At 42.8% G+C, this 12,274-nt stretch overlaps 1 protein-coding gene across 1 annotated transcript in view; it reads left to right on the top strand.

Annotated features, from left to right (window-relative positions):
• The first annotated feature begins 1,811 nt into the window (after positions 1–1,811).
• The window catches only part of foxj3 (forkhead box J3), a 68,284-nt gene continuing 57,821 nt past the window's right edge, over positions 1,812–12,274 (top strand). Inside the window, exon 1 of the mRNA XM_079296209.1 lies at positions 1,812–1,985. The gene's annotated coding sequence lies outside the window, so the exon portion shown is untranslated. The remainder of the gene's footprint in view (positions 1,986–12,274) is intronic.

Raw genomic sequence — 12,274 nt, 5'->3', positions numbered from 1 at the left:
AAGTCAATACAATACAAAATAGCTACTATCACATAAGAAGAACAATTTAAATCAAATAGCCCAAGAGCAAAATATATAGATACAATATTTAGTTTATAATCAACCTGTAAAAAGACAAAAACACAACAAAGATCTGTGTCTCATGGGACTTTTTTTCAGACCGATTGTTTTCCACTGATGACATTTGCATCAGCCTTCAGCTGGAGGACTGTGAGACTGAAATTACCTATTTAGTGAAACCATAAAGTAATATTTTAAGTCCTCAAAAGTAACATGTTTCAACACTTTGTCATAACAATACATAAAATAATTAGTATATATAAAACATGATGCTATAACTCAAATCTACCACAAACGTTTAGCTCTGAAGTACGGGGAGTAATTTGAGACGAGGTCAGTGTGAGCTCACAGGGCTGCTGAGGACCAGGGCTGCAGTTCCCATTGAGGACATTCAGGTCATGTCCTTGTTTTTTTTTCTCCTGGAAATTTAACTTCAAGTGCAGTTTACGCTGTGCAATGGAGAGTGAGACATGCTCGGATTTTTAAAGTTATTTCAAACTCATTTTCTTTTAAAAGATTTTTGGGCCAAGAAAAAAGAATGAATGAATTTAGTATTTCACTACTAGAATATGAAACAGCATTTAGCCTAGTATGGAACTCGAGGACATCCTGACATTTAAACAATAAATTATTATGTTTAGAGAAAGACTGGTATTTATTTTTTCAGCAGTAGTCGTCAAATGAATGTGAAGATATTATTAGCTGTTGCCCTGTAGGGCTATCAAGGCATATGTTGTCCATGTCCAAGTTTTATTACCAATCATTTTATTTCAGGCAACTCCTTTAATCATGTATTGAATCTTTGATATGTTTTTATCAGCTTCCGTTTAGCACTACTTTAAGATTAATCTTTATAAAATTGTTTATAAGTTATAACTTAAGGTATTACTGATTAATAAGGTTTATCCTCCAGCAAATCATATAGTGAACCATAATGGAGGACTTCCACTTCTGGAAAAACCGGCAGCAAATCTGGACCCAAATCAATTTATTAACAAACTATTAACATGCATAACTGCAGACTTAAATTAGGCTTATTAAAGCCTAATTATATGTATTACTAGGTTACCATGATGTAATATGATTAGGCATATTGTGCAATATTACCAAATATTTTTCACACCCCAGCAACCCAAAAGTTGTTCCTATTATCGACTTGTAACTGAAACATGTAAATTGATTACCCTGTAATGAAGCCATAAATTACAACTTTTTAAAAAAAGGCGACTTTATGGACTCATGTGTCTGGAAATAAAGTTGAATTGTCAGACAGTGGTGCCCACGTGGACTGTCTTCTACTTTTTCTGCGATCCTGTCTCATTACTTGCGTGTTTTTCACTTCTTCATTTAACAGGCAATAATCTAACGCCATGAGGCACTTTGGGTTGTTATTCACCGGCAATGCGCCGTAAATAAAGCTGATTTGTTGATCAACTGATTGAGAGATAGACAAGCTCGTGTGTGGGTTCACCCGCTGCTGTTGTGCGTTTGACCGCGCGCTAGTTTCTGTGGCGGCAGGGTGGTGAGAGAGAAAAAAAGAGAGAGAGAGAGAGCGCGCGAGAGAGAGACAGAAACCTTCATATGCCTCGTCGTATCTGAAAGTAGTTCCGGGCACCTAACCCAAACGGGGGAGAGTCCCGGATGTTGGCTCGGCCGCCGAGAGAAAGGCGAACCGGAGAAGGCGGAGAGAAGCTGAAGAGGGACGCCAAGGCACCGCGGGCACACACCGGTGAAGCTACGGCTACGAAGCTTCTTTGCACAGGACGATAACGTGAAGAGCACGGGACACTCTGGGGGAGCCCCCGCTAGCTCAAGAAGAAGAAGAAGAAGAAGAAGAAGAAGAGGAGGTGGAAGGAAGGGGAGGGGGCAGCTCAAACTACCGTCAGGATTACAGAGAGCCACCGTCACAGCAGCGTTCACCCAGAGTAAGTGAGCTACACGGGCATGGAAGTTGAACTAAGGCCCACGAAATGGACGACTTTAACGGGGAAGTGAGCCGCACTGAAGTTCTATGGATTGAGCCCGGTGAGGAGGCCTTGGCACACGGCTCTCCGCTCGCTGTGGCGGGGCGTGCGGGAGGGAGGGGAGGGGGGGGGGGCACCGTTTTCCTCATGGAGCCAGTCAGTGTGTGTCCCTGTGGTCAGTGTTTAGAACACCACAGCCGTGTTGCTGTAACTATCTCAAGTTGACAGCTCTTGCGTTAGCCTGCTAGCACCGCAGTGCAACCGGTGACAACTGACAGGGCAACTTTGACAGCTAGCTAGCCAGTTTTGGTAGCCAGCTAACTTTAGCTGAGCGTTGTCGGCGCTCTCTCCTGAGCCAGGTGTGTGCGTGTGTTTGTGCGTGCGTGTGTGTGTGTTACAACCACCTAATGCGAGTATTCCTCGCATTAGGTGGTTATAATGACCTATCCCAGCCCTTTAACAGCTATCGCTAGCTGTTTGGTATGTGAGACGTTGTGTGTCCTGCATTAAATCTGTGTGTGTAAAGCCAGTGTCGTTTGGCTTTCCTGCATGCTTTGATGGTATTTGACTCACAGCTGTTGCAGTGTGTGTTCTCGTCTGTCAATCGTCTGTTTCTCAGGCGGCTGGTTAAACTCCTCTTGAAAAATAACGATCCTCGTATTTAAAAACTAGTCCATATTTCTGAGAAAGGCGCAGGTTTGTCATGTGGCCGGACAATCAACAAGTGCAAAAGCATGTTTCTGGTGAATTTTGTGCGACTGAATGTAATCTCTGGACCGTGTCTGTGCCTCTGGTGTGGTGGTGATATACCCTTGTGGATTGCCCTGAGATGGCACAGACGGTGTTGCAGTTAAATATTTGGACCCGTGTGCACGACATTTATCAGGGCATGCTTCTCTCTGCTTTGATGTTTTAACCAGTCTGTGTGTGTGTGTGTGATCGCACGAGGCAGACACTGATTAGTTAATGCTACGACTTTAAACTAAACAGCTGTGGCATTTGCGTGCAGCTGTATACAAAACGGTGCCCTTGCTTTACCCTGACCGCCTTTATTAGAGGATGGATGACTGAACTCTTAATTTGCCCTGCTGTCAACTTGTGCAAGTTGTATCAATGATGTCACGTTGTTATTTTAACGACCGAGATGCAATGGGGTGCAAATGAATAGCTGCTCCTTTTTAAAAAAATATATTTTTTTATATACTTCCATTCTCCCAAGTTTATTTTGTCATACAGCCAGCATAAATAGGTTGAATTTATGACTAAAAGAAAACATTATAAATTCCCCCAGAATATCCCTAACCCTGCCAGACCTTCTGCTTCGACTAAGAAAATGCTCAAAGTGTTAGTCAGCACCCACAATCAAAGGTCAGACCTAGTTTGCTTCTTCATCACCCATCCTTTAAATAGCGGGCCTACAGCGAGCCGTCTGGATCCAGCTTCAGAATTACACATGCTTTGAGTTTGGATGTCACTCCATCCAGGTAAGCAGAACCAGAGTATAGCTGCACGTGTCACAGTGTCTAGAAATGAGAAAGCACAGTTGTCAGTCGCTCTGTCACATCCTGTGAGGTTTTTTTTATCGCAGTGTCCTTAGGCTCGGTCACTGACGGACTCCTCACTCGGTCATGGGAAATAGTTAAATCCTCTGCCATTCATGAAATTCAGCTTCTTTTTTTTAAAATAAAGAGTTGTTTTTATAAGCAATAACTTATGTCAATTAAAACAACTATGTGAAACGCAGCAGTGGGACAATGGGCACAGACAGCGGAAGTGGCATTTTGCTGTTGTTTGCTAGCTGGCTGTTAAAGAATAGACCCAGAGTGCAGCCAATGCCTGCTTTTTAAAAAAAGATTGCATGCAGAGATATGATTCACGGCACACATTGCAGATTTTGTCCCTTCAGAGCTCTACTACAACATCTATTAAATTCTGTTAGTTTATAGTTAATCAGTTTTGTTCACGACTGGAGATGTTGTCTGTGTTCAGATGAAAATGCTCATGTTAATGCATGTTTTTGCTGATTTATAAGCCTTTTTAGTAGTTATTTCCTATTTCACATCAAATTGAGCAGAGTTAGTAACTTTTTATGACTACCTTCTTGTTTTTAATTTTTTTTTAAACAACCTCAAGGTGTTTATGAATGGATTGAGCAGTTGTGAAGAAAGTATAGAGAAGATTACACATCTGTTTATTCTCACAGTAACCATTTAAAAGTGTGAATTGGATGATGTGTTACAGCTTCCCTTTAATGGTGGCGTTAGCCTGCAGTGGTGTTTGAGAAGTCTGTTGCCTAATGGTTTAAAAACACGACACCTACTCCAAGGTCTTCCTGTTGTTCTGTGCGTGAACGGTGGCAGTAACACGTTTTCGTCTGTCACCTCCTGAGGAAAAATCCCTTTGTCTTCAGCCGTAAAGCGATAGTATATAATTTAATACATTAAATGGAATTGTGACATGATATGGAGCTCATTTTGATGGATGTCAAGGGTGGTCTGCAAGCCCGTACAGTCGACTTTACAACAGGTTTCTACTTTTTAAATGCAAGCGCCTCATTTTGAATTCAGTGTGTGGCCCTGTGCCTAGCCCCATCTCACTGAGAGGCTTTTTAATTCCTCCCCTTGTTGAAGTGATTATTCAAATGGGAATCCGTGAGATGCAGTTATCAGACTCCTGGTGGTAGTTGAGCCTGTGGCAACATGAATGGCCATCACAGCACCCCCCCTCTCCCCACCACCCTGTGTTGTTGGACTTCACCCAACAGGTACTCTCTGTAGAAACCCCTATTAGACGGCCACATCTTACCCCTCAGGGCCAAAACCTATTGTGTTATGCGATTGGCAGATGGCAATTTATTCACGAGGACGTCTGATGTATATTTTTGGCGTGGTCAAAGGCCTCTTTTTCTTTGAGCATTTTTACGATGACTTTTGGTGTCAACCCAAAGTGGGCTTGTCTGAATTCCTCTCTGCTCTGAAATGTAAGTGTATTTTCACCTTTTGGATTGGGCAAAAAAACACAATTTCCTTTTCCTTTTTAAACAGCTGTTAGCTCTGCGTGGAGGCTAGGTTGTCCTCTAATGCGGGCTCAGGCCAAATGGACTGGACAGTCTCCCCATACTCCGCTTATACATCCGGTGTGTGAAGTTCTGCTCTCGTGAAAGCCGTGTTGGTGAGAAGGGACCGGCTCAGTCTTCATTAGCGGCGCCGTGCATCACTAGAATGCAGATGAGCTATGAAGCCATTCATCTGCTGGAAATGCCTCCCTGATTCCAATTTGAATCTTGTTTGCAGTCACATTGTGTGAGCCCACTTCTCCATGTTAAAGAAGTCTTTATGCGATAGATCAGAGGGGGATAATTGCACTTAAGTGAACCTCATTTAGCGCTGGCCAGAGCAATTACTGTAACTGCAGTTCTAGGTGTTTTTTGGGGGCCTGGAGCTGCTGTCGTTGAGTCTCTGCAGCTGACATATCAAATGGTGAATGGAATGACATTGGCATGGCATCATGGGAATGGCAGATCCTTGGTTGGATTTTAATTAGTTTATGCAGGTTTTTGCTCGGCTCTTTTTTTTTTTTCTTTTTTCTTCCCAACTGAAGAAAAGCATAATTAAAATGACAATTAGAAATGCATTATTTTATTAATGATGGAAAATAAATTATTCTCAAGGTGCAGTAAGGTGAAAGAAGCCAGAAGCCAGTACTCCTTCTTCAGGCACCCCCCCCCCCCCCCCCCCCCCCTGCTGAGGAAGATGTTTTATCATTAATGTTCTTCAGGAGCCAAATTTTGAATTTTTGCTCAGCTGGGTGCTTTAATCTATTTTTGCTGTAAATTAATGAATTTTTAAAGAGTCCCTCGCTGGATACGGGTGGATGTGGGAATACAGCGCTGGTTCAGTTTTCAAACAAACCTCTACTCCACCGTCACCCCCCCACCCTCCTCACCGGATGGAGAGAGCGAATTTACTGAAGCACGACACTTTCATTTTTTTATTCATCCAGCAATACACTGCCTAGCTCTCCTCATCCCCCCCCCCTCCTCGCTGTCTATGAGTTGAATCTGTCGGTGAACTAGTCCCAGCCTATATGTTGGCGTTAGAAGTGGACATGAATCGGTGAGGGAAGTATGTCATGTTTAATTCAGCCTGTTTGCTGCCGAATGTTATCGGCACATTTGCTCAGATACGTGATTTATCTGAATGGGATTAGCCCGTCTGGCTAATCAGGGCCTTTCTTTCTACCGGGGAACCATACTGTAAGCAGCTACACCAGTGCTCGCTGGGTAACTTTAGCAAATGTAGGAGCAAAGAGTGGGGGTTGGTGGGGGGGGTTGGTGGTTCTTGTAGTGCACGGCGGTTTCTGAGACTCATTCCAGCCTCGTAGTAGCATAAAAGACTAATAAATTTAGTGGCAAGTCTATTATGAATGTTTGGCTTGATCTTATCTCTGCATGAAGATCACGTTCAGGACCTAGATGAGGTACATGAACAGAAGTGTTTGTATGTGTTAGGTGGTTTTAGTGCACTAAATGTGCAAACGAAGTCGGCGCTTACAAATCCCCCCATTAAAGGGGAGTTAATGTGGTGCTTAATGACATGTAAAACAAAAGATTTCAGAGTAAAGCACTGCTGTGTCATTTTAGATTTGACTTACTCTGGTGCCAGCGAATAACCAAGTCGAACCCAATAAGACCGGCTTGACTTTTCTGTGGCTTGAAGGTTTGATAATTATCATATCGTGTGCTTTGTCCTTGAGTTGTGATAGGCCCCTCACTGTCAGTGCATTTCTTTTAAGCTTTTTTTATTCTTTCCCCATTAGAAGCAATTGATATGCTAATATGATTCTCACTCTTTGGAGACTTTCAAGCTGTGTGCAGGAATAGAAGCTCGCTAAACTGACACAGCTTAAGTAATAAGAACAGGGCTTTCTTCATAGTATTCGGTATCGGTTTTAATCATCTCAGTGGCTCCTGTGGCAGACGCAGAATTCACTTCCAGGTGAAACCGCAGAATACCTCGAGACCGTTTTAATATAGATTAGATGTGTCTTTCTGTCAGTTTTTAACTAAGATAATTAAAACAAACAATGGTGGCTCCAACAACTGTCTGCAGATTAGCAGCCACAGAGCTGTTATTTATGACTGCTTGTACAAATTGGGGAAACTACTCTTTTACTAAAGTACCATAGATAAATGACAATTCAACAACAATATATTCCCAAATGTTACCACCCTTCTCTGGACTGCGTGTGTTTCAGGTCAGTTCAGAGGTGATACCGTGACAGTGACGAGTGTGGAGTCTCACAAACCAGACTGAGAAAAGAACCTGACTGACAGTGTGATAATCTGACAGTTCTGTGAGGCGGTGGTGTGTGTGCATGTGTATGAGCATGAATAAACACTGGAAATGTTGTACGGTTCACCAGAACTGTAGATATAATGACTCTTGATTCAAAGCGATAGGGGAGTAGCCTTGTCAACCGCAAATTCATAGCCAAGGAGTGTAGCAAACCTGGAGTCAAGTTCTCCTTTAATCTACCTGCAGAAGATGGTCCGTGGTGTGTGCTGGGAGAATCTCTTGCTCGTTTACTGCAGAAGTATTAGTATTTTGTAAATGCAAATTGTAGTTATGTCGGCCTCATGGGTTTATTGGCTTATTGCTGTGTATTGTGCAGCAATGTCTTACGAGTGAACGATTTCTCACATGTTTGAATGTCAATCTGCAGACTCGCAGAGGAAAGTCAAATCGGGTCGGCTTTAATTAAGAGCACAGTCCTAAATCTGCTTAGTAGGTTAAATAATGGAGTCTTAAGGACTGCGTTCATTTATAATGAAATCCCCAAAACAGGGCACATTTCAACAGCCTCGTGTCTGTTGATCAGACTTGAAGGCCGTGTGGAGCTTCTCCATTTGTTTTGTGATTTCAGACGACGTTAATGTGGGCCGCTCCACAAATAGCTTCATGTAGAAGTTAGAGGCTGTGTGTGTGATGTGGTGTGTGTGTGAGGCTCATGATCTGTAGGGGTGATTGCCAAGTATTGCAGATGTGGTGTTGGTTGGGAAGGCGCTGTGGTGGATCTGTTCGACCCGATGATTTAACTCTTTTTCTTCATGTCTTTTTTTTAATGCCTCGTCGTCCTCGGCATGCTCAGCAGAATTGCACGTCAAAACCTCTCTGTTGTTGTCATTTGTTGCTTTTTTTTCTGCATGAAAACCTGATGGATTAGCCTTAAATGTAGTTCTTGGAGTCTCCATCTGTGATTCAGAAAACCCTTAAGAGAAGCCAAGGATTCTCTCGGTGGAGTTGGAGGAAATGTTGATCTGTGTGGACCAGGAAACCCACACAAATGATGACTCGCTCTTGCCCCATCACCCCCCCCCATATCCCTCTTTCTTCCTCTCACACAGTCATTCTCTTGATTATTGTTTAATTTGTGTCCTCACTCTTGTTTCTTCCTCTCTCTCTCTCTCTTTCTAAACCTCCTGTGCTCTTCACTTAGCAAACAACACGTCTGTAGAGAATTCAGAAGAATGCATCTTGTTACAGATGAGTCATACTTCCTCTGGCCTGCATGCCTCTCCCTCGGGTGAATGAATGAGAGGGCGGAGAGGTTAGCTGGAGGAGGGGCTCAATAGCTGAGGCGACGTGGTTTGTGCCAGTTGCCCAATGTAATTAAGAAAGTATCGGCCAGAGGGCCCGAGACGTGCACGTTAGTGCCGGCTTTAAAATGCGGTTGTCCCCAGGTGGCTGTGTGGCTGACGGCTTTGACCGCAGTGAGTCGCCGACTTCAAAAAGGAACCGTTTAGTAAATCTCATACCCGGCTCTGACCCCCACAAGTCAGCCACACTGCCAAGGTGCCCCGGGAGAAAAGCCCGGGGGGCCTCGAGACTGCACCTGCAATCTGAGAAATCTGCTTCACTTGAGGAAATTCATACGGTGGGATGTAAAGACTGTGGAGGAGTTTGCATGCAGTTACTTTGGCTTAAATGTTCGTCAGGAGGCCTGACTACAATATACATTTGTGTGGAACTTTATGATGCCGTTAAGTATGTAACACTCCAGTTTTCTGGTTTTAATTCCCTAAACCTCTGCGTCCAATTTTGCTTGATATTACATTGTACCACAAAATGCACAGAGTTGTAAATAAACTTGATTATCTTGTATAATACTAATGAAACGGTATCGGTGTACCATTGGGCCCCTCTCAGCTCTGGCTCAGTCTCATACCTGCTCTGCTTGGTCCCCTGCCTAAATCTATGACTCACAGGAGACTTGAGTGACCTACTTTTATTTTAGTCTTCGATGATTTTTTTTTTTTTTTTGTATTTGCAAGTGGGTAAATATAAGTCAATTAAAATGCACTTAATGCACCCATTTTTGGATTTAAGCACCTAAAGGCTGTGTCAGCATGGCAGCAACCTCCGAGGAATCCCTTCATTATCACAAGGAAAGGAGATATGTAGTAAACAGTTGGTATCTCATTAGAAGCAAACCGAGTTTAAGGCCACACTGGCTCTCATCAAGCTAATTTAAAAATATAACTCATTTAAGGGTTCTCATACTCGTGCGGTATGCGTGTGCTTTTATATCGCACATTCCCAGTGTGTCCAGGTTTGTCAAAGATTATGGTCTCTACATGTAGACAAAGCATTTATCTACACAAATCAGTGAAAGTCGCCTCAAGGCCTAGTCTGTTTGTTTTAGTAATGATTGAGGTTTGGCTGCACCAAGAAGCTAAAGAACAGTTGCTCTTAAATATTATACGGATTAGGGGCAGGAGATACAAAGGTTTGGGTGCCGAAGCGATCTTTCAAAGGCACGATTTATAGTTTGCCTACCTCTGAATAGAAAACAAGGACGGGATCAAAGGCCATAGGATCACTGGGATGGTTTGAGCTGGTTTTTGATTGGAAAAAGATGCAGCCTTGCAGCAGATGGAATTTCCACTTTAATCGTTAATTGCCGTTTTTTGCTCGTGTTGTCTCTCATTGAAGCAGAATCAAGCTGTGCAGCTGAATGCGCTGTCTTGGCTGCTCTTTTCCCTTCTACAAGGCTTGGCTGCTTTGATATGTCAGTTTTGTTTTAGTCTGCTGCCTTCGTCTTGACACGATTGTCCCCGCTCGCTCCGACCTCCTGGAAACCCCCCGGCATGCCCGCCCCAGGGTGTGTGTTCAGTCATTTATTCGGCTTCCTCTAAAAGACTGCCATGCCTTCACTTCCCTCCTCTTATTAAGATGCAGAAGGCAGAGCAGCGTTTGGTCTGAAAGGCTTAGTATTGGGAGGGGGGGGGGGGGGTTACTGGTGTGTACAGTGGGGGGGTAGGGAGGGACTTTAATGACTTAATGTGCGCCGCACAGCCCGGCCACACTCAAGTTCTGCAGGCAGCTTGCTGTGCTCACATTTCTGCCTTTTTTGCTCGAGTCCAGTCAAGGAAATTCAAAATGATGCTCTGACAAAACGTGACAATAATTGGAGAGGAACAAATGATCAAGTCTTTGGTTAATGCTGATTGCTGCTTTCATTTATGCTTGATAATCCCTCTTTAGTCAGCCCAAATGACTGCCTTTTGGGAACCCAGTTAGTTATTTTCTTATATCTTGTCTGTTTTCCAATGAATGTTGTCATGTTTTTGCTGCTTTATAAAAATCCCAATGGTGAACCATTTTGACCACCACTCCGATAAAACAAACCCAAGCATGACATCTCTCATTCTAGCAGAAATACCCACATGGTCGCCGATGTGCTCTAAAAGCGTGTCCTTGTATTTGCTGGTTCTGTGATTTTGCTACAGAACTGAAACCAGAAGCCGGGCTACAGATCACTGGTGACACTGGTGCCACTTTAGTTTTTCTGTTATTGTCGCAACACAAAATCTGGTCACGCCAAAACATTTGCTACAGCACCACAGCATTATTCCCCACAGAATCACACGCATGCTTTTCAACCACAGAACATGCAAAATCTATTTTCAAGCCGGAAGGAAGCTCCATTGATGAATTTTAAAGCCTTTATTTTGAATGCATTTCAAGTAGAGGTGACACACAGCGCTGCGCAATGAATATACAGAGTGACATTAGGTATCCTGTTGTATCTCACAAACTAAACTAATAATGCCTCTTCCCTTCATGAAGGTTATAAAGTTCAGTCTTTGTTCAAATTGTTTAACTTCACGACCGTTCTGGAGAAGGTAGTTTGTGGTGCTGGTGAACTGTGTTGCATGATACAGAGCGATGTATACGTGAAAACATTTAGTGGCACTTGGCTTGTTGACATATCGGCTAAAATAAAAATGTGTTGACATTTCTCACCGCTTCCCTTCATGTGTTGAGTTATGATAAACACTGTCGCCTTATGGTTCGCATATCTCAGCAGTTTCCAATTTGCCAGTTTGCTCTAATACATGAAATACATGTGCGTTTAATAAAGAGGGCTTCAAAACAAAAGACTCTGCTACGTTCACAGCTACACCGTTACTAACTTCACAGGCTGCTTATGTCACTCCACTGCACGCTCACACTCTAATGTCAGTTATTCCTTAAAGGAACTTGTCGCTACTTGTCTTAACACGTTTTAGTTTAAAACGTCTTGGAATACATCTTTTCCCAATGCTTTGCATACACTGGTGTAAACCCTGAGGCCATTCACACAGCCCTGAGTGACGGTAAAGACAGTTCCAGGTCGTTTATCTCTGCATGACAGAGCGTGCTTTCACAGTCCTCTCGCGTGCAGTCAATACGTTTGTTAACATGTATTTAGATTATTGGTGATGCAGACCCTGCCCTTTATTGATATCCCGGCTGGACAGTTGTTGTTTTTTTTGTCAGATTGTGTTAAAAATTGTTTACTTTAAGTGTACAAGGACTCAGCAGCCACCTTAAATCTACTCTGCTCTCCCTTATTTTGCAATAATCACTTTTATTATATCTTATAGGTTGCTAGTAGTAATAAAGTTGTTTTATGTATTCTATAACTGTATATCTCATCCTGATGTGAGAATATGGATCTGAAAGTCTTGAATCAAAAGTAATGTCCTAGTTCTCATTTTTAATTCTCTATATTTAATTTATCTGCTGAGTATGAGTCAGTGTCGACTGAGTAGGATTTTCCTCGTCGATATGATGCAACACGCGCATTTCAAACTGCAAAATGAAGACAGCAGCAGAATGTGTTTGTTTGATTTATATATTCAGAAGATGTACACAGAAAATAAATAAGTTGGACTTTTCAAACATTTCCTTTTTATCCTGAAA

This window comes from Melanostigma gelatinosum (assembly GCF_949748355.1).
Source record: "Melanostigma gelatinosum genome assembly, chromosome: 3".
Taxonomy (NCBI): Eukaryota; Metazoa; Chordata; class Actinopteri; order Perciformes; family Zoarcidae; genus Melanostigma; species Melanostigma gelatinosum.
This window is presented reverse-complemented; position numbering and strand designations above follow the sequence as displayed.